We start from the raw sequence: 23,424 nt of genomic DNA, 5'->3' as shown, positions 1-23,424 counted from the left end.
TTTATGTCGAGATGACGAGAAAACAACTTTTGTTATCTCGAGATCACGAGAAAATTAAGTCGTGATCACGACAAAACAAGATAGAAAAAAATAATAATCCATGGCCATTTAGGGCTTCCATACTAAGCAGAAATGATAAATATCATTTTACGTGAAATCCATTAATAAATGACTTACCGGCCTTGCAAAATCGCTGTTCGTCATGTAGTATGAAAAAGTATATGCCCAATAAAACCCGAATACAGCTTCTCACGTACTTAATATGTAAATAAGATGAAAACATTGTTTGCATTTTAATCATGATATATCACATGCATGATCAACTCATTAGCCGACACAAACTCATCTCACTCAACAGGTAACTTTAGCCCTGCACGCGGCACGCACCGAAACGTCTGCTGCGTTCTATGTTGTAATGTGAACGTAAAAACTGTTTTTTTGATATAATTTGATATAATTTTTCATTTCCATTGAGCGTATTTCAAATTTGCAATTCGCAATTTCAATTTGTGCAATTTAAAGGGTAATGGAAACCCGGCTAATGACAGAAGATAACGTCTTGACAGGTGGACACTGGAGTAGGAGGGGAGAGCATGCACCACCACGCACACAGTATGGATCAGGTGATCTTCATATTCTCACAATGTATTCAATAGGGGTGTTGAAATTAACAACACGATGCAGATGTGGACGATTCTGCATCAATGCAGTAATAGACCAAATTCAATTATAGCCTGACTGATGTTTCCCTGATGTCATTCGTCGCGTGTGCTTGTCGCTCTAATGAAAAATGGCAGAGGGAGGTGAAAAACAAAAGTGTTTCTATGTGTGAATGAATGGCACAGGTGCACAATTCCATTTACCATGTGACGCTCACTCATCAGTAGGTGTAGTAAACAAGACTATGCGTCTGCGCCATTCATTCACAAGAAGAGGTGCGGGGCATGTTAAAATGGCCTTTTTGTGGTTTAATATTCTCACTTTGACAACAAGAAGGCATGAACGTCAACTGCAGAGCTGCCGTAAGAGTCACTTCACAAGCATTTTTGAGAGAAACTATGGTCATCATATTTATAAACATGGAAATATCACGGCAACCCCTCATAAAGATAAGTTTTGATTTAACTTGTAGATATTGTGACAAATGTATAACTCAAATGTATAATTATACAGTTTAATGTAATAATAATACCACTAGTACTAATAATACTAGTTATTATTAAAACTTTTTTTTGTTTATGGAGTATTATCATTTGATTAAAAGATTAATTAATGTTGTATGAATTCATTGGGCCCTATACAAATTTTTTTTTTTTTGCATGTTTTCGATTAAGACTGAAAGGTGACACTCTTGCAAACTACCTCCCTTAAAGGATTTTATTTTTTATTTTATGTTTTATCTGAAATGCATTTGAAAAAAGGTTTGACCTTTTGATAACATAACTGAAATGAAAAATATCACTGTTTTGTCTCCCTTGGGTCGGGACATTCCAAGCATTGTGAGTTTCATACGCAAATCTGCCGCCACACAATAGGACAGTGATGCCAGTAGGATAAGGCTTTCTTTCACAATTCCAAAACATGTGCTGAACAGGACAACACCAATTCTCACAAACATTTTGCTTCTACTTTATATCATGTGACTGATATTTACTCTTAGACATTGTGTGTAGTAGGATTGTCAGGATACCATAAAAAATATCTTACAATACTACACCACAAGGGTGTAGATTTGGTTTGAACATTTGGGTGGTTGAACGTTGGTATGCTGCCAGTTATTTTTTTTTAATTATAATAATAATAATCTGTTTTATGTGTAGTGTTATTAGACAATTTATTTCTTATTGTCTTTCTATCATCTATCTATCTATCTACACCTCTTAACTTACGTGGGCGAGGGGGTGGGGGGGCATTTAAATAAATCTCCCCCATCCCCCCCACAAACTACGCCCCTGTATTTCTATCATCTATATGATAATACTCCACCTTTCATATACCTATAAAAATCCACTGTTTTGTTTTAACTATAATTACATTACTATACTTGGTGTTGCATCACAATAATAAAGTATGTATTAATGGTGCCCTAGAATTGAAAATTGAATTTACCTCGGCATAGTTAAATAATTAGAGTTCTGTACATGGAAAAGACATACAATGAGTCTCAAACACCATTGTTTCCTCCTTCTTATGTAAATTTGATTTTTGCAAAAGACCTCTGAAGAACAGGCGAATCTCAACATAACACCGACTGTTACATAACTGTCGGGATCATTAATATGTACGCCCCCAAATTTTGCATATGCCAGCCCATGTTCAAGGCATTAGACAAGCCAGTATTAATGTCTGGATCAGCACAGCCGAATCAAACTCATTCAGAATCAAACAAACATCCAAATAAATACCATACTTACATGATCTGATATGCTGCATGATGAACACTTTGTGAAGATCCATTTTGAGGGTTATATTAGCTGTGCTAATTGTTTATGCAATGTATTATAGAGTCGCGAGCTTGGGGGCGGGGAGCGCGAGCATTTAAAGGGGACATGCGCTGAAACGGCGCATTTCTAATTATGCCCCAAAAAAGGCAGTTAAAAAATTGAATAATAAAAAATCTATGGGGTATTTTGAGCTGAAACTTCACAGACACATTCAGGGGACGCCAGAGACATGTATTACATCTTGTGAAAAAGGGTTCTAGGGCACCTTTAAATAGTAATGATGACATAAATATTATGTGTGATATTATAAAAGGTATATTATGTCATAGAAAGTCGATTTATTGGAACAATTATGTTTACAGATTCTTTTGAGAAAAGCAAACATCTCTTTGTGCTCATGCACATTTTCCCATTAATTTATAACAGAACTACAGGTTAGGGTGGTGGGTCGTAGGGTATCAAGAACACACACCAAACCCAACATATATCATCTGCAATCTTTTTTTCTTGAATGCTGCAAAACTCCTTGCTGCCACACCCAATCTGTGACATCCCATCCTAACTGGCAGCTCAAAAGTCCCATCAAGTAACCCCCCAAGCTCCAAGCTACTCCACTTCAAAGAGGTGTTGGCTGGCAGGTAGCGAGGAAACGGACACTTGATGACCTCTGGTTCAACTACCTCTTCCACTGGTTCCTCAACCACCTCAGGCACTTCAGCCTTTCGTTTTGATGCTCTTGGAGCACTAACCCTAACCTCCAACTTGTGTGGAATAGTCTCATGGAGACGCCACACCCTCACAGGTGCTTGAGCAGAAACCTAGACAAAATCTGTAAACTCTGCAGTCTGACCTGGCTCAGGGGAAGATCCTGAATAACATTGGCGAGCTCCTGGAAGTTGACAAAGTCGCCATTTGCAATGCGTGGCAATGGACGTCACAAACGTAGCCACCTTCAAGACAGAATTGTAATCCAAGTTTTGCGGCAACCGCGGCATGCCATGTTTCAAATATTTTTCTGAATGTCTTGAGTAAGACAGATTGCGCCGCTCAAGTTCCATATATACAGGTGCTGGTCATATAATTAGAATATCATCAAAAAGTTCATTTTTTTTATTATAAATTATTTTTAAAAATGAAACTTTCATATATTCTAGATTCCCTACATGTAAAGTAAAACATTTCAAAAGTTTTTTTTTTAAATTTTGATGATTAGAGCGTACAGCTCATGAAAGTCCAAAATCCAGTATTTCAAAATATTAGAATATTTCCTAAGATCAATCAAAAAATGGATTTGCAAAACAGAAAAGTTCAAGTTCTTTAAAGTATGTTCTTTTGTGCACTCAATACTTGATTGGCAGGACATATTACAGCAAATGACTTGCTCCTAGCACAAATTACTGCATCAGTGAAGTGTGGCATGGAAGTGATCAGCCTGTGGCACTGCTGAGGCACTATTGAGCCTTCAGATCATCTGTATATTGTTGGATCGACTGTTTCTCATCTTTCTCTTGAAAATATCCCATAGATTCAGGTCAGGCATATTGGCTGGCCAATAAAGCACAGTAATATCATGCTCAGCAAACCACTTAGAAGTGGTTTTTGCACTGTGGGCAGGTGCTAAAGTCCTGCTGGAAAAGGAAATCAGCATCTCCATAAAGCTTGTCAGCAGATGGAAGCATAAAGTGCTCCAAAATCTCCTGGAAGATGGCTGCATTGACTTTGCACTTGATAAAACACAATGGACCAACACCAGCAGACGTCACGGCCCCCCCAAATCATTATTGACTTCAGAAACCTCACACTAGACTTCAAGCAGCTTGGATTCTGTGCCTCTCCAGTCTTCCTTCAGACTCTGGGACCATGATTTCAACATGAAATGCAAAATTTACTTTTATCTGAAAAGAGGACTTTCGACCACTGTTCACTGTCCAGTTCTTTTTCTCCTTAGCCCAGGTAAGATGCTTCTGACGTTGTCTCTGGTTCAGAAGTGGCTTGGTAGTCCTTTTCCTGAAGATGTCTGAGTGTGGTGACTCTTGATGCGCTGACTCCGGCTTCATTCTACTCATTGTGAAGTTCTCCCAAGTGTTTGAATCGGCTTTACTTGACAGTATTCTCAAGCTTGCGGTCATCCCTGTTGCTTGTGCACCTTTGCCTACCCAATTTCTTCCTTCCAGTCAACTTTGCATTTAATATGCTTTGATATACACTCTGTAAACAGCCACCCCATTCAGTAATGACCTTCTGTGACTTATTCTCTTTGTGGAGGGTGTCAATGATTGTCTCCTGGACCATTGCCAAGTCAGCAGTCTTCCCCATTAGTGTGGTTTCAAAGAACAAAAGATACCCGGAATTTATACTGTAGGGATGGTCATTTAATGAAACTCAAATGTAAATATTCTAATATTTTGAGATACTGGATTTTGGACTTTCATGAGCTGTACGCTCTAATCAACAAATTAAAAAAAAAAAACTTTTGAAATGTTTTACTTTACATGTAGGGAATCTAGAATATATGAAAGTTTCATTTTTTAAAATAATTTACAATAAAAAAATGAACTTTTTCACGATATTCTAATTATATGACCAGCACCTGTACGTCACCAACGAGGCTGGCAGCTCTAGCCTCATTAGATGGCATTTCTGTATCATCGTGGATCTCCCAAAATTCCTTGCCACACCAGCTCACTTTTTCATTGTTTCGGATGGACCACATCTTAAATGCAGGAAAGAACCGTAGCTTCTGTTCCAACATTCCAACCATTAGGCACTTTGTCACATCATGACCTGCTTTTTTCACCATGTCCCTGGCCCTGGAAAAAGTGTGTGGATACCGAAAAGCTGCCTTCTCACACAATTTCTCACAAAGACATTGGATGGTCATGGAACCTTTCAGGGTCCCAGGCACCCTTGACCCCTTCAGAGCTGCGAGTGGCAGCTTTTCGTTATGATTCTACAAATCACCCAAAACTACCAAAAACAGCTGCTCTCCAATGACCGATGGCCCAGCATGGATACTGTCAGACAACGGAAACAAGCAACAGATCCTCATATTCTGTACGTCATTGTTTGTCTAGTTGGATAATGGAGTCGTCAAGCCAGCACTGGCACTGTTGAGAGCAGGTCCCCAAGCTAACAGATAACTGCTGATCAAAATGAGACAGTGGGTGACCAAAAAAGAGCTCCTCCAAAGCCATCTCATATTGATATGAGCACCACCCATGCCATCATTCTGATCGAGCAGTCCCCTAAGCTTAACTGTCAAATGATTGACAACCTGGGTGATAACAGACAAGAGACCAGGTTCGTGTTTATAATCCAAGAACGGTACAACCATGGCCCGACTGGATAACAGACCCGACAGTGCCTCCTCCTTAAAGGTGGACTCAGCATCCATAAAATGGTGAAAATCACCATTGAACAGCGCCACCTGCTCTAGTCTGCAACTTAAAGTGGACCCAAATTTTTTGTTCAGATCCTCCATGTAATTGATATATTGTCTCCCTTTTTGACACATGGCCCTAGCCTGTCTGGGATGAGACAAACCACAATTAACCACACAACCATTACCAATATTTTTATATTTTACATAATTTTTAAATCGATTATTAAAATCTATCTGCGTAAACTCATGACATATTAAGAGAGGAAGAGAGAATGAGAATAAATAAAGGTGTGCCTTTGTGTGTTGTAAAGTCAAATGTGTGTATGTGCGTGCATGGGGGATATGGGTCAAAAGAAATCTGATCGGCTAGTTTAGTTTCGTCGCTTTTTCCACACATGAAAAATGACGTTACAGATAGTTAATGTTTAAAAACAGGCTCAAAATGAGTAAACGCTCTCTAAAACAGCTAAATTCGACTGAAACATTTGCAAAAAGGCCTAAAACTATTGAGTAGGGATGGAGAAATAAAGCCTCTTAAATCTTAAATCCATGTTTCGGGAAAGGTTTCAAAGCATCAAGAGTGTCGAAAACAGCGCCATCTTGTGGCAGGTAAAATTTACAGCAGCCATAACCTGAGTGCGCAGTTCTGTTGTTTTATCCATTAAGCACAAATAAAAGCCTGATGACGCTAAATGTGTTTATTTCAGTAATATAATTCACATATTAAAGTTTGGCAATAAATGAAATGGATCAACAAAAACAATAATTATAATAATATAATAGCTGAGTTGTGTGAAGCAAGTAAATTGTGCTGTTATTGTAGCCTAAATACTGTTTATGACAGAATTTAGATTATAGAGATTATAGGCTACAGGCTTATATATTTAAAATGTTAGTAAATGCACTTTACTATTATACCCACGTCTTCCAAGCCACCTGCTTGTACATAACCGGCGCCTCTTGAATTAATTTACTTGATCATTAATTTACTTGTTTCACTTTTCACTTTCTATGTACTCATGTAGGCTATTTAATATGTACTTAATTTTATTATCACTGTAAATGCGGAAATGTGAACCATTGTCCATCATTGGGCAATTGGTGATAAAGAAAAATGTCACGTCGCAATATTGGAAATTTTTCCATTTTAAACCATGAAGGCGAATCAGTGTACTGTATATCAAACAAGCAATGTGCAAACTTTGCGGGAGAGTTATGCCGATGAAGACGTCTCAATCCCCACTGCCAGTCAATTATTCACCAGCCTTTACAGAAAATAAAAGTAAAACCGACGAGCTTTCGGTGCATATTCTCTCAGAGACAACGAGAGATAAATCTTACTTCAACAAGCTGATAATGGTAGGCTATGTCTTAATTTATTTACTTTATATTTCTCTTGTGGCCCATATACTGTACGTAGTGAAAAAAAATGAGAAGAGAAGTGTTTCGTGCACTCAAAAAAATGATTCAAGCTCGTCTTAGATATGACACATTTATATTGTGTTCACTTTATTTACATATATCCAATTAGGATAAATACTTATATTTAATAAGTCTAACATAAAATGTATAAACAGCATCATCTATGAGATTTATTTTAATTTGATTAACTCAAATTAATTTGGCTTTTGGCGCCATTTGAGCATGTGCAAAACAAGCTCAGAGAACAGAAGAACACGCTCATGGTGTGGCCACTATTTTCTCATCTGGTGCTGCGAGGAACTTGGGTAAATTTGGTTTTATATTCGCACATTCGGACTTCCGCATAGGCTACAATAACTTTGTACACTACATTGGACATTCAGTGGACGTTCGCAAGTAAGTATGCCATTAAAATAATACTTGCCCATTTTGATCGATTGTGAAAAATGTTGTAGGGTTACAATCGTTGGTTGTAAATATCATGTCGCTGTTCAGAATTTGCAAACATTTACTTTATTGCACATTATTAGAACGTTCTTAAACGCGGAAGTCTGAATGTGCGAATATAAAACCAACTTTACCAAAGTCTGCGAGGACTGTTACGGCGTATTCCTTATTGGTAAGTTATTTGTTTAATTTTTTTGTAATTAAGAATTGACCTCCCCAGCAAACAAAGTTATGTTCCGAGAACATTTTCCTAACGTTCTGTTTTGGTTGTGGGAACGTTATTTGAAATGTTCTAAAAACGTGTAAATGTCCAGTTTGCTTAACGTTGCTGGAACGTTATCTTAAGGTTAGCATAACGTTCCTGCAACGTTCTTTCCACCTAAATTTTATTAACAATACAACATTCAAAGAACGTTTATTTGGAACATTCCAAGAATGTAAAATGTCTGTTAAAATGTTATGTTAAGGTTAGAATAATGTCCCTGAACCATTCTTTTCAACATTCTTTGTTTTTATTAACACCATACACAACCATTTCAAGAACATAATGTGAACCTCAAAATATAATGATATAACTGCACTTAAAAAAGTTTACATTTATGATAACTTGAGAAGAGGAACAATAGAAACAAATACTCTCAACATTTAAGCTTGTACTGTGAACTCAATTAAGCTTAATCAGTGAGGACAGGAGTGTGTGTGGGGGTGGATGCCAGACTAGCAGCTCCAGTCTCTTCATGCTCCGTCTGTAAAGTGAACAGATTGACTGATGTTACTAATGGTTATTTATTATTTCATAAGCATTTAATAATAACAGTGTGGCTACTCCATACAAGTTAACCCTTAAGTTATTTAGCTTATTTAAGTACTATAAATTTGAACTATAAATATTAAATCACACAAGATTCAAAGGTAGCTTACAAATGTTACACACTGTAAAGTTCATAACAAATTGTAAAGATTACACTTGAGGTAAAGTCAGGTAATATGCATATGTACATATACAAATAAAAAAAACACAATGATACTTTTAAATTAAACTGCCTGTAGGGAGTGGCTAGTGACTGTCGTAATGAGTGAATCAGTAGGTTCGACTTGAAGCAGTGCTGTGCAATACAACTGGTGTATGACATCAAAGTACAGCAAGAGCAATTCCACAGCATACAGAGCTGTCCGCTCTCTAATCGTTCTCGCATTACTTTGTCTGATGTCTGTGCAGCGCTACTTCAAGTTGAACAGACCTGTATTCATTCAACCAACTGTTCAAAGCTGATTCATTCAAGAATTAGGCATGGGGATTATGAATGGGGAGTGTGTATATACAGTGCCCTCCATATACGTTTTGTGACAGTAAAGACAAAAATGCTTTGTTAGCTGTGGTGTCAAGATATCTATAAATATGATTAAAAGATTAATATGGGGCAGAAGTACAATGTCACATTATATTATTGGCTGTTTCAACACAAAAAGTAAGTAAGAAGTAGAGCACTTTTAGAGTTTCATCCCTCTGTCTAATGTGAGCGTAAGTATTGGGATGGTTTAACTTAAAATAAATGTAAATGTTAATATTTAGTTGTAAATCCCTTGCAAACAATCACAGGAGCGAGTCTGTGACCCACTGACATCACCAGACTCTTGTACAGAAAAAACATTAATGTCAAGCCCTGTATACATTTTCATCATTAATACGTCATTCCTAGAAATGCATTGTCAAGTTGACAAATTGACCATATTTATTAACTTGATGGGTACACAAACACAAACTGGAAATACATAACAATAGGGTAAAGTCAATTGCAACTTGCATTTCATGCCAACTTTAAACAGGGAACATACTAGGGGTGAAACGGTTCTCGGTAAAAAATCAAACGGTACCGTTCTGCACATTTGGTTCAGCACACACTTGAACCGCAGTTCATCTCATATCTGACGATGCATACACATTTATAATATGGTTTGTAGAAAATAAATATAAAACAGACAGACAGAGTTAGGCTAATGTATGTTTCTGTCAATGGATACGCATTCTGGCTTCTCCTAAACTTTGTTCAATGCGAGTGCCGTATCATATACATATCCTAGCAAGCATAGTAGGTTACGTCTTAAGTGAACTTAAACACTTGAGAAAGAACGCTTGTGTTCAGTATCAGTGTACTGATTCGTGTATTATGTCTTAAAGAGACAGCAGCCCTTGCATTCCTGCTGTCTGAATGTGTTTTTAATCAAACAACAAAAGATAAGGAAATCACTCATTGCTCATGACTGAATAGTAACTTAATAATTAATAATGACTGATCTTTATTTAATTTATACAGTGAAGATTACATGCAATGTTGTTTTACATTTTATAAGATACTTAATTCAATTTCTGTACCTGAAAACATGAAAAACCTGAAAAGCTTTATTTATTTGTATCTTTGCTTTACTGTATTTATTCGTGCTGTTTGATTATTTGTTCTTATTTTTCTTTATTTTTATTTGACAGTAGTCATTTTTTACCTGAACATAGCACTTACCGAACCGTACCGAAACCGAGCCTAAAACCGTGATACAAACCGAACCGAGAGTAATCTGAACCGTTGCACCCCTAGAACATACCAGCAAATATAGTAATATGTAAGTTACCAACATTTAACTACAGTTTTTCTCACAAAATGTTGCCATGTTACATGTTGTGAGCTGATAAACTGTTGTATGACCTAAGTCAGGGATGCAAACTAAGGTAAGACAGTTAAAGCAGGTGTTATCATAAAGTACACCTTTAAAGTAAAATGACAATGTAGAAAATGTTACTGAACTATTTAGGTAACAAAACAAAAACACATTCAGAACTCCCATCCCAAACCTCTGAAATGTTTGTATCCCACAGGATACAAAAAATAAAAAACTTTTAGGGTTAAGAAAACATGCAATAATTCTGGAAAGTTACTCCTTGAATCGCGATGAGGAGCGTACTTCAGTGTTTCTGCGATGCATTCCTCAAACACCTTAACTGGCATCTTCAGATGCATCCTTTGGCAAGCCTCTAAAAAAAGAAGTTTACAACATCTTGGTTTAGTGGAACTTCAGTAAAAATGTTGTGAAAACCAATATGTCATGACATCTTAAACATTAATCCCTATTTACACCTCGATTTAACATTTGCTAAATACATGTGCTATCCCATGAGGCCACAGGAGAGGATTCTTCATATTCGAAAATGACAGAAAGCGGCGATGCAGCGCTTTTCAAGTGTAAGTACCTCAGGGAAAAACGGTGTTCATTGTGGTTAAATTGCACTTGTTTACCATAATGTAAGTAAACAGCTGACTTATTGAAAGTTTAAACAATGTAAATCGATGAGAAGATTTTGAGAGTCGGCTGTAAAAAGATGTTTAATCATTATTACTGAGAGCACATCAAGCTAACGAACAGATCGAGACACATCAGCTTGTTAACACTGTTTTATTTAACGGAGACCTTGTTGTTAAGCAGTTTAATGAGATTAGAAAACTTAACGGAATTAAAACGATTTTTTCCTCTTTTACCAGTGTTAATGTTTAGTTGATATTTAGTTGGCAACACAAGCTAATAAGTATGCATCAGCTTGTCAGTGTAGCATTAATAGATCGATCATCATGACTAATGTTTAAATACTGTTTTGACATTAATTTGCAGGGACTGATGAACACACCCGCGCCCTCATCCAGTGGAGAGTGGCTAATGAAGCCCTCTTCACTGGAAAACAAAATGCTGCCATCAAAGGATTTGAGGAAGTATACAAATGAGGTAAACTGTATTCAGATGCTGTTGACAGTGAAAGTAGTACATACTAACACTTTCAGCAGCTTACTGTGTTCTATTTTATGTTTTATGCTTGATTTCTGTGCATTTATTGCAGAGTTTTTGTTAAAGATGAAAATTTAGGGGGCAAAATTTCTGCTGCTCAGGTCAAAAGGAAGTGGGAAAACCTAAAACAAAAATACAAAGTAAGATTTTTTTTTTTTTTTTTAAAAAGTAGTTATCCCCAAAATATTAATTCTTTTATGATTTAATTATGCTAATGTTTGTCCATGTAATAGTAATGCAGCAATCTAATGAATATAATTGAATGTCTTGGTATTTCACTTTTACATTTTTTTTGTAGGAACCACAGACTGGTGTGAGCACCGAGGATGGTGAGGTTACAGCATCATCCTGGAAATGGCCAGATGTTGCTGTAACCTCACCATCCTCAGTGAGGTCAACATCTGTAAGAACAGGGAGGAAAAGGAAGGACATAGAGGAGCTGATCTGCAAGATGGAGGAGAAAGAAGCAGAAAGAGAAATAGAAGCGGTTGAAAGGGAGGAAAGGCGATGGAGAGAGATGGTGGAAAGAAAGGAAAGAAGAGAAAGAGAGAGACAAGAGCAAGAGGAAAGACGAGAACGTGAGGCCAGGGAAAGAGAAGAAAGAAGAGACCGAGAAATGAGAGAGAGAGAGGAAAAAAGAGACAGGGAGACAAGGGAGAGAGAGGAGAGGTTTCTTCAGCTTTTAGAGCTTTTTGCAAAAAATAAATAAATAAAAAATATAAATAGCAACTACACACTTTCTTTCCATTTATATATGTTGGGATTTTCTTTGTTTTATGCTGTTTTATCAGCATTTTATTGCAATGTTAATGTCCAGAGTTTAACAGTAGCTAGATTTTGTCAGCTGTAAAGTGCTTAATATTTGGCATTGAGTAACAACTATTTTTAAAGCACTAATGTGCACACTGATTTTCTAGTAGTTTCCAGTGTTAAATGCGAGAATATATATATATATATATATATATATATATATATAAACGTTGACTGACAATGAGTGCAGCACTGTAGAGAAAAGACCAGACAGCTTTAAAATGTATTCATTTGATTTATTTTCTAATTTAACATCTACATGAATAAGAGTACAAAGCTTAAGACAAAATCACTTTTGCATCAGGTTGTATAAAAACTATTTGTTTGTAAAATTAAAGTAATGGAGATCAGTACAAATCTAGTTGTTGTTTTTGAAGTATTAGTAAACTTTTAAGTGTTGCTATGTCTGCTCCCTATGAATTTACATTTAGAGAACATATTGATGAGTTGTATTCCCTTCAAATTGTTCAATAAACTTTCTTTAAAATTTTCTTTAATTTACCTTTATAAAACCCACAGAAACCCTGAAAAAAAAAAAAAAAACATTATTTTTTTCATCACTAGGGCTGACAGTGGCAGTGAGCAGTAAGTAAGAAGGATGCATACAGTTGCAATGCACCTCTTTCTATCTACTGCTACTGCACTTTTCGCATCACAACTGTCACGAATACGGTTCCCGCGGCTCTTCCTCCCGGCCGCCGGAGGGAGCCGTCACCTGCGTTCTGATCATTCCCCGTTCGGACTACATTACCCATGGGCCCTCATTCCTGAGACTGATTGCTCACGCACCTGCACTGCATCACACTCACACTATTTAAGTCACACACACACACACACACTGCGAAGTCTTGATTTGCTTAGGTGATCATTTCTGAGTGTTTTCCCTGTGGACTGTTTATCTGTTGCTGTTTGGACTGCTTGCTCTTTTGTGAATCTCCGCCGCCTGCCCTGATCCTTGCCTGTTTACTGGACTGTGTACTGCTTGCCGCCTGCCCCGATCTCTGCCTGTTGTTGACCCTGTTTCCTTGCTGCCTGCCTCGATCACTGCCTGTTCCTGTTCACGCTATTGCCTTGCCCTTGTTTGCACTGTGCTGTGTTTTGAATAAAAGCTGCAAATGGATCCTCACGCTGTTGACCCATCATTACAACAACACCCTGTAGGCTGTGCCCACACACACACACACACACACACACACACACACACACACACACACACACACACTCATTGCTGAGTATTGTTTAGCCTTGTTTTCAACCTTGTCTCCGTGTTCCTTGCCTTGCCTGTGTTTTTGACCCTGGACTGTTTCTTTGTTTGATGATCGTTTGCTGTCGGCCTTGACTATTGCCTATGTTTTGGATTACTCTTTTTCCTTGCCCTCTTGTATCTGTTTGCTGGTCTTTGACCTCTGCCTGTACGACTACGCTCATTTTAATAAAAGCCTGCACATGGATCTCCAACTCCGTTGTCCCGCTCCATCCGTTACACTTAACAAAACACAATGTAGATCTTGATGTCATTTATTTCTCTATTGATATGTAGATTGTTGAAGATTTAGTGACTTGTGCTGTCTGTTTCATAGTAAGTGGTCCATTGGTCCAAAACACATGAGTGTTTCCACCAGGAAATGTTTGTCTTGTGGTTCCTGTGATCACTTGAAATTGAAGGAACATACATTAGTCTAACTCTGTCTGCCTGATTTACATGTTGTGATTTTCAACAAACCATTTTATAGATACACATCGTCAGATTTGAGATGAACCGTGGTACAAGTGCGTGCTGAACCATGGGTGGAGAACGGTACAGTTAGATTTTTTTAACCGAGATCCGTTACACCCCTAGTAGGCAACAGTACTTGACCGTACCTTTAGGTTCCAAGTATTCAGTAAAACCAATATAATGATCGACCTCTAATTTTAATAGATCTAGAATTGTTGGTAACACGCTATGAATCATTAGTTAAGCATTAGTAAATACTTAATTAATCATTTATAAAGCATTAATAGACACGTTTATAAATACAGCTATAAATGCTTTGTTCTTGATTTATAAGCTGTAGCGAACTTCATGTGATGAACTCCACCAATAAAAGCGGTCGTTCCCTTTAAATAATGAGCTAGTAGATGTGACATCTTCACAGTGTAAAGAGAACATGTTGGGTGTCAGGAGACACGGTGGCAGTTTGAATTACTCTTGTTGATGCTCTGCTCTCCCGCTGTGTATGGAATAATAGGGTATATGCGCAACTTACTTCCACGTTCCATAAACCACAGTACTTTGCTTCCGGTTCTAGACTGTACGCTCTAGTCTACGCTGCTATGGTGCTGTTTTACACATGAAGCCTTCAGGAGCTTCCAAAGATGAGAATAACTGATGTCCATCGGATATGCTCGTTAACATCTAAAGCTCCAGAAACCAAAGTGGACAAGGGATTCAAGCTATAGGCTTCCTCGTACATAATGGACTACGAGGGTATGTAAGCTAGCGGAACGGAAATGCTGTACAATATGCCACTAGCTAGCTAACATAATCTACTCAGTCTTTTTATGGACATATGGATCTACATAATCACATTAACACGTCGTGATTTTTTCCACCAGTATCAAATAAAGACAGGCTGACTGGTGATGTCAGCATCAGAGCAGCCTATCACAGAGCAGAAGCGAGAAGCCACACGGCCTGAGAGTAACGTCAGGGAAGGTGTAGGTGTTCTGTTCCAGTTCAGGGACAGTTTTTATTAATCCGCTCAGAGCTGGAATAAGAATAGATGAAACTGTGATCATGACCAAGTCTTTTTGTTATCCTGAAAGGCTTGGTAAATGCATGCAGTTCCCTTACGAAAATAAACCATGCTTTTATTATAGTAAAAGTGTAGTAACCATAGTTTTTTGGCAGATTAATTACAATTTGTATAACCACAGTTTTACTATAAATACAAGGTTAAACTATGGTTAGTGAAGCAGAATTATGGCTAATTTGTGGTTACAATGGTTTAACTACAATAATGTTTTTTTGCTGTTATTTGTGGTAAAACTATGGTTAATTTTCATAAGGGTTGTTTCAAGTTCATTGTTGTTGTTTCTCTACTTGTTGAGAGACGAGGATAGTGAGGTCACTGGGCCACCTGTTATATTATTCACAATCAGGAATCGCAAAATAAACATTATTTTTGGTGTTAATGGCATTGTCAAACTTGCCCCAGCAACCTAGCTACACTGATACTTAAGTCAATATATAATAAATAACAATTCTCTATTTTTGTACAGATGGTTCTTCGGGATTCAGACCGTCATCCTGGTTTCTTATTGGTGTTTGTGTGTATATGGGACTGCAGTGTACCACATTGTTGCTTTGCTGTTTCAAACAGCACATTATTCTGAGCTTAAGGTGCAGCTTGTGCCCCTGTCCACTCCTGCTGAGACAGAGCAACAGTGACACAAGCCCAGTACAGCTGTTAGTGTTGAGACGCGACCCCTGTCATTAGTTTATATGAAACTATAGACTATTAGACAGCTGTTTCAGAAGCATGTTTTGTCAATGCCACAGTCACACTTGTAATGATCAGGAACCTTAGAAGCACATAAATGAATTATTAAATGCAATTTGTTCTCTTATCTTTTAATTGTTCTCTCTTATTTTGACACAGGCAGTCATAGGTAATATGCCACTTAGCCTGACTAGTTAGTTTTTTGTTATTAAATTTTCTTGTCTCTAATATTTTTGATATTAATGTGTTTTTTCTCATCAGGGAGTGAAACCCTGGCCAATGAACAAAAAGGTCATCACCAGACCAAGACTCACCTGACTGGAAGGAGGAATCAGGTGAGTTAATTGAGGCTGGCCCACACTAAAAGATTTTTTAAATTGTGAGAGACTTTTCATGTTGTAGCTTGAGCTGGAAGTGAGTACAATTCTCTCAGCTCGTTTTCTGGTATCGTTTTGTGCCTTGTGACAATCTACAGATCGTGTGCACTTTTTTCCCTTGGGCTTCCCTCCACAAAACAGGACTTCTGTTTGTAAATATTCAACATTTTGGATATGTATGATTTGAGATGGGTGTGGCCCTGACCTTTTTCCAAGCAGATTCAGTCACTCTTAAAGGGGTGGTTCATTGCGATTTCACTTTTTTAACTTTAGTTAGTGTGTAATGTTGCTGCTTGAGCATAAACAGTATCTGCAAAGTTACAGCGCTGAAAGTTCAATGCAAACGGAGATATTGTCTTTTAAAGTTATGGCAGTTTAATGCCTACAAAAACGACTGGTTTGGACTACAATGAGCTTCTTCCCGGGTTGGTGACATCATAAACCCTGCAAAACACGCCCCCGGGTACACACGCAACAAAGTGGGCGAGGCCATGTGGAGCAGCAGAAGAGCTGTGTACACCGGACGTGACGCGTCAAAAGATAATAGAACCCATTATAATCTGTGATATTTTCTACACTGGAAGACAGCTTCCAGAATCTAGACGAGTTCAATGCTGGATTTGCTCAAAGGCTTTTACTGAAAGATGAAGCAGTTCCCACTTTAAAAGCAGAAGCTGCTGTTTATTGGCTTCAAACTGTAAGTACGTTTTATTGTTTGTACATGTCTTTTAAACGTATAGTTCTGTTGCTATTTTTTGGTTGCATCAAGGACGTAAACAAAGACTAACGCGTTTTTGTTTCGCTAGCCAGTTAGCTAAATTCTAGTGCATACTTTAACAAACACCAACAAACTTTATGTTCATAGACAAACAGTTGATCATACTATAAATTAAATGATACCTTTACAAAAATGCTACTACTCAGTCATGTATTCGGCTACAGTAAAGCTTTAATCAGGATAAAACTGTATATTGAAAGCTAACAAACAGCAGTGACAGCATATCTAAACACTTTGACACAAATACTAAATGAAATACCATTCATAAACGTCCTTTAAAAGCCGCGATTGCAGAGGTTCTGCTTGACCCTCTTCATCTGGATCTGATTCGGGTTCAATTTGATACAGCAATATAGACGCCATTATTTACATTTCCAAAGAAGCACATGTAACAACTAATGGTAAAGGGCGTGGCGTTTCCGGACGCTTCAGCGAATCACAATACACTGGGCCAGCTAACCAATCTGAGCACATTGCGTATTTTGGAGGGAGTGGCTTCATAGAAGCAGGAAGTCAAATGAGCCTTTCAAATTACAATGGAAACAGAGGTGTAGAATAAAGGTAAAATAACTGAAAAATACGGCTTTTTTAAAAAAAAAACAAAGCATTAAGACTAAGCATTAAGCATTAAGTTAAACTGCGCCCCAAAAACACAACCAAGCCTAGAAAAAACACTGAACCACCCTTTTAAATGGTTAAAAAGCGATAGTAAAGACTTACATTGTTAGCATTTTTTTCAAAATCTTTTCTGTTCTTTATCAACTTTTTATTTAAAGAATCCTGAAAAAAGTATCACAGGTTCCCAAAAAATATTAAGCAGCACAACTGTTTCCAACATTGATAATGGAGCAGATAATCAGCATATAATAATGACTTCTGAAGGGTCATGCTACACTGAAAACTGCTGTAAAGATAAGCTGTAAAAAGCCCTGGTCCTATCAGGTCAAATGTGTAATGAGCTACATGAAAACAAATACCCTAAATTTCCAGCTGGTCAATAGTGTGATTTGTCCAGGCACAAAGAAAGCACCTACTTAGTGCTCTGTCAAGTGGAGGAACTGTGCATGTGTCAGTCCTCTTCATACACTGCAGTGTTTGAAGAGGGTGTGACATACTTTGTAAAAAAATCACACCATGTCCTCCCGATACAGGCCAGAACATCTGTTTGTTGGGCAAAACACGGCAATCTACCTCTCCTCTCCCCTCTCACTGACAGAGGAGGAAGAGAAGCTTGCAAAAGAGGCCCTCATTCCTCCATCCCTTGAAGTCGCCGGGCTAGACCAGGACCTCTTTTCCCGGGGGGATACCTTACACTTGACGGGATGGTGGAAAATGTGAGTAATTTTAACCTTGTCAGAACTCTATCAAACACACATAAAACAACAACATTTACAAGTTATTTCTAAACATTTGTAAGTTATCATATTGACTTTTAATGTACCATTATTTTAAAGCTGCAGGTTACGAGGATGACCACTGTTGCGGGAAGTCCCCATCTTGGACTTGGCCATCCAAAGTGGATCTAAACGTCTTGACGTATCCCTGTGGCGTGATCAGGCCCTGACCACGATTCACCTAAACGACAAACTGAAAATTACTCGCCTGAAGGGGAACATCAAGTCTCTCAAGTTCAATTCGACGAGCAACACAACCGTAGAGGAATGCCACATACACAGCCCTCTGTCCTGAAAAATCATCAAACGCCTGCTTGTAAGTTTCAAGAAAAACAAAAGACTTTGACTAGATTTTTATGTAAGTAAATTAATGCCAAATGTTTTTGAAATAAAAATTACAATATTACAATACATGTAATATTGCATATAAATGCTTTGGCAACACAATGTAAAATTTGTATGAGCAGGATAATATATGAGCAGGAAAAATAAAATTAACAGTGTAACAATGTGTGTTTGAGAGAGTAGGGCCATCACTGTTTGACATGACACCTAGATGAACACTTTACAGCTGGTTTTGTGACTGTAAGTCATTTTCTTCAGACGCTATTGAAGGTAGAAACGTGAATACCAATGTCATAACTTTAGAGACGGTCCCTAAATTTGTGAATATCAAACGTTCAGCGTCAAAACAACTTTATGCCAATATCTGCTTTCTTGAAGTCTATATAGTATAACCTACATCACAAATGAGGTGTGAGTTTGGTCTTTTATATCACTGTACGAGTCCTTTAAGCTGTGTTAAGAGTTTTATATGTCCTGATGGCAGGGGAATCCTATGACGAATGAGGGAAACCCATGCGTCTGTCCTCTGCGTGGCATTTATTCACAGCTTAGAGAAAACATTGGTCACGGGGGAAAAGACGACAACCTATTCGCCAGGGGAGACTATTTGAGTCTCAAAGGGGAAATTGAAAAAGTGAGTTATTTCAATATCACAGAATATAGCCTATAGAAGTCGACAATTATTATAGTTATTCTGGTTATCAGGTTCATTTCTCTCTGTAAGTAAAGGCATGAAAATCAAGATGAAAATTATGTCATGTCATTCCAAACCAACATGACTTCCTTCAGCACAACACAAAAACAAGATGGTAGTGCGCTGTACCTCACTTTTACAATTAGTAAAGTACCCAAGAGTGTCAGCAAAAATACATGCTGCGAGGGGATGTAAAGCCGCTGTAATGAGAGCTAAAACATCTTATTTGGTAACTGAAGACTCCTCTCACAGACATGTCACAGCTAGAATTTGAGTTTTCCCAACTACTAGAAATGATTACACAATATTTAGATAACTTAAATATATATATAGATAACCTAGGGGTGGGCAATATGGTAAAAAAATATATCAAGATTTTTTTCCAGATAAATCACGATTCATGATTTTAATCACAACTTTTTTCAGTGTGATTTTACAAGTAGTACAACTGATCAGTACAAACTAATTTCCCCATTTTAAAAATGTAGCCTTACAAGGTAAAAAAAAAAAAAGAAAAGAAAAAAGAATGACAGATCATTTAGCCAAAGAAAGGGTGATCTAAGATGAAAATTATTTCATTATTTTCTTTTTGTTTTTAAAACCAGCAATGCAGGGGAAATAATATAATATCTATAACATTTTAGTAGTGATCCAGACAAGTACAATATCACAGTGTTGTTAATGTACTTCTAGTACTATAACTGCTGAGCTGTCATTGTGCAGATACAACCAGTGAAGATGACCGATGTGCAAGGCAGCCATGTGCCCATCCTGGACCAAAAGCTGCTGAAGTTTCTCTCTGGAGAGACGAGGCTCAGTGTGAGCTCTGTATCAAAGACGAGGTGGAGCTCACACACCTCAAAGTCTTTCTTTTGGGGAATGGAGGAGGAAAACTGAATTCCTCATCCCACACAACTGTGAAGGTACACAAATATAATACAAAACACATTAGCTACATTACATTAGCCTTATTCAGCTTAAAATTAACTTAACGGCACCACAATCGATTCAAAAAGGGTATTAACAGTTCTCACTGCTGGTGCGATGACTGCGTAGACCTGCAGCCAGTAGAAACAACTTAAGTTAAAATAACTTAACATGTCTGTGCATCTAAAAACATGAGAAAATGCAAGATGTCGAGGTGCGTTTTTCAAAAGTTAAACTTTCATCACATTCCAAGTTCACACATTCCCTACGAAAGTTTTATTAATTCTGCTATAGCAATATTGATTTTTTCATGTAACAGGGGGCTGTCACTGAGACATACCAATAGGCTCATATTCATTATGCATTTAACCATGCCCAAAATTCACTATGGTCAGATGTAATTTGTTTTGTTTGTTAGGCAAATCTTCGGCGAGTACAGACAGTGAAATACAGACAGTGAGCCAGAGGAGGGTATAAAGAGGAAATACCACCATCTCTCCACTTGTCCAGCACCATCTATTCCTCCACCTACTCCTGACATACCATCAAATGGCACTTGCCAGACTTCTTCCACTGAATCATTTTGTAAGCAATGTGTTTGTTCATATCTAGCTGTTTAGTTGTGACATTAATATAACAGTATTAAGTCAAGTTTCTTCTATGGGACTGATGCAGTTAATGTAACTTAATGTGCTCAGTGAATCTAACAGGTTTCAGCTGGACATACTTAAGGGATCTATTTATGATAATAAATATGAAAATTTATCACATCCAAAATGTGCAGTGTTATGGGGCTACAGGAATGTGTTGGGAACACTGTTATTAAACTCATTAAATAAGGACATTAAAATCATTTGAATGTATTCTAGCCGCTAATTTGAAAATGAGCATAATATGGGCACTTCAATTAAAAAATCACATGCAAATATTGTTCAGCCCAGAATACAATTCATGGGTGTGTTTGTAACAAGCTTTCACGAGTTTACATGTACATGAAATCAAAATAAAGTAATTCGTATAGTAATTTATGCGTATTTGGCGTGCTGTCCGGGGGAGGGCTCCGAGCTCGGAATTTGGCCCGAACCCAGAGTACTCCCCCTCCTTAACTGGGATAGAAACCAGCCAAGAGTGAGGTGATGGGGTGGTGGAGGGATGCTGTGAAACTTGTCGCGGGATAGAGGTGAGAGACGGCTTTATATACCGGCTTCCTCTTGCACTGATTGGTTGATTACCTGAACGTGCGCCTCCCGAATTTTGTTAAATAAAACTTCATTTAAAATTTAGTAAATAAGCCACACAATCAGACCTATGTTTTTATAACCATTTAATTTTTTTTTTTTATTGTATTTGTCCCCCTCATCTAGAATTTGCAGAAGTCAATAAGAATGACATGTGAAGATGAGCAACATCTGGATGACACTTCTGCTGTGTAATGAAAGTTAAAGTCTGAAATGATATTTATTCAATGTGCTTTATTTAAAAACACATTTCAATATAAAAATACAAAAGCTTGCTGCTCTTTCAAATGTTTATTTCAAAAGATCCAGACATCATGTTCTTAGTCATGTTAAATTTGCATGACAAGGTGGCTTGGTTTGTAAGAGACCAGTTATTTCCATGCTGCTTATAAATGGTAATGTAAGAGGTTGTTTGGCTGGTCATTGTTTGCTTGAACTATTATTTTAAAATGCATGAAATAAGCCATTTTTCCCCCTCCAAATTCTTATTTACAGGTGAACCCATGGAAACCATACTGTGATCACTGCAAACAAAGGTATAAGCTGAATTTGTAAGACCATTTAGAATAAATCTAAGTAAAACAGCAATATCACAATGCAACTAATTTGAGGTGGAGGAAAAATTACCAACATATTTTGATCTTATTTGTATTTGTTTCTTTTTAGCACCTATCAGGCCAAACTATGTGAAAAAGCCATGGGCAAAGCAAGAAGTGGAAGCAGTTTTCAGGCACTTTAAAACTCACATAATCAAGGGGCATCTTACCTCTCTAAAGGAATGCCATTCGTGCAAAAACGCAGAGAAAAATCCTGCAGGGACGAATGATCCAAAATATCAGGGACTTCGTCCGAAACAAAGGAGTGTGTTTAAAGTGAAAAAATGCATTGCAAGACTTCTGATCTATTCAGAAAAACTTTGAAAGGAAAGAGAACTGACACAGCGGGCATATTGACAATTAGAATGAATTGATTTTCATTTAATTGTCAGCACATTAGCCAGGAGTTTTTTTACAATTTTAAATAAATAAACAATAAACAAAAAGTTAGTTAGTTTATTACTACTATCATATATATATATATATATATATATATATATATATATATATATATATATATATATAAAACAGGTGATAAGAATGGAGAAAAAAACCTTGGGAGAAACCAGGCTCAGTCGGGGGGCCAGTTCTCCTCTGGCCAACAGCGAACAGTGCGTGATTATGATTCAGGCAGCGTTAGAGTTCATAAGTCCGACTGAGATTGCAACAGTCAAAATATTTGATCCAGATCCATCTAGTTGAAGATCGTAGTCATCACGCCGGTATGGACGGTTTGTTGGGAATCTGTAATAGACACATTATTGAAAGTCCATCATTTTGTTTCTATAGTAGTAGGAAGTTCATAATTATAACAAATGCGCATTGTCCATATTTATACACAAACTAAATTACTCTGTTCATCCCTAAACCTTTTTCTACACTTGACTTTAAGCCTCTGATCGCAGGAAAGCTGGTGTTGGGTCCCTCCTCAAAACTGAGTCTCCAACTATTAGTTAACGATTACACTTAGTAATGCTTAATTTCAAAAAAAATGTATAGCTTACTATACTTTGAATAATACAAAAAATTGAAAAAAAAAAAAATCTTATTTGATAAAATGTTATTTCATACAAAACAATGATAATACTAAAAACAATAATAGCCTATGGAGTAAGAGTAATTATACTCCATAAGAGTGTATCATACGAGCTTTTGAGAAAGCGTCCACCTGGGCAGAAAAGAACCACCGAGGCAAAGTAGATGCAGACACTACTGAGCAGAAGCTCTCATCACCGCTGAACTGTTTGAAGCAGAACA

General features: G+C 37.4%; 1 protein-coding gene across 2 annotated transcripts in view; it reads left to right on the top strand.

Annotated features, from left to right (window-relative positions):
• The window catches only part of LOC127508849 (gastrula zinc finger protein XlCGF8.2DB-like), a 537,748-nt gene extending 515,161 nt beyond the window's left edge, over nucleotides 1–22,587 (top strand). Inside the window, exons 3-9 of one of the 2 annotated variants that reach the window (XR_007928951.1) lie at nucleotides 523–11,463; nucleotides 16,080–16,153; nucleotides 18,125–18,307; nucleotides 18,428–18,683; nucleotides 20,130–20,329; nucleotides 20,752–22,107; nucleotides 22,238–22,587. The gene's annotated coding sequence lies outside the window, so the exon portion shown is untranslated. Of the gene's footprint in view, nucleotides 1–522; nucleotides 11,464–16,079; nucleotides 16,154–16,813; nucleotides 16,893–18,124; nucleotides 18,308–18,427; nucleotides 18,684–20,129; nucleotides 20,330–20,751; nucleotides 22,108–22,237 lie in introns of those variants that run through there. The other variant, XR_007928952.1, reaches the window with a different exon arrangement.
• The last annotated feature ends 837 nt before the right edge of the window (nucleotides 22,588–23,424 follow it).

The sequence above is a fragment of the Ctenopharyngodon idella genome, chromosome 3 (assembly GCF_019924925.1).
Source record: "Ctenopharyngodon idella isolate HZGC_01 chromosome 3, HZGC01, whole genome shotgun sequence".
Lineage (NCBI taxonomy): Eukaryota > Metazoa > Chordata > Actinopteri > Cypriniformes > Xenocyprididae > Ctenopharyngodon > Ctenopharyngodon idella.
The sequence above is the reverse complement of the archived record's forward strand: the minus strand, read 5'-3'. Positions and strand labels throughout refer to the sequence as shown.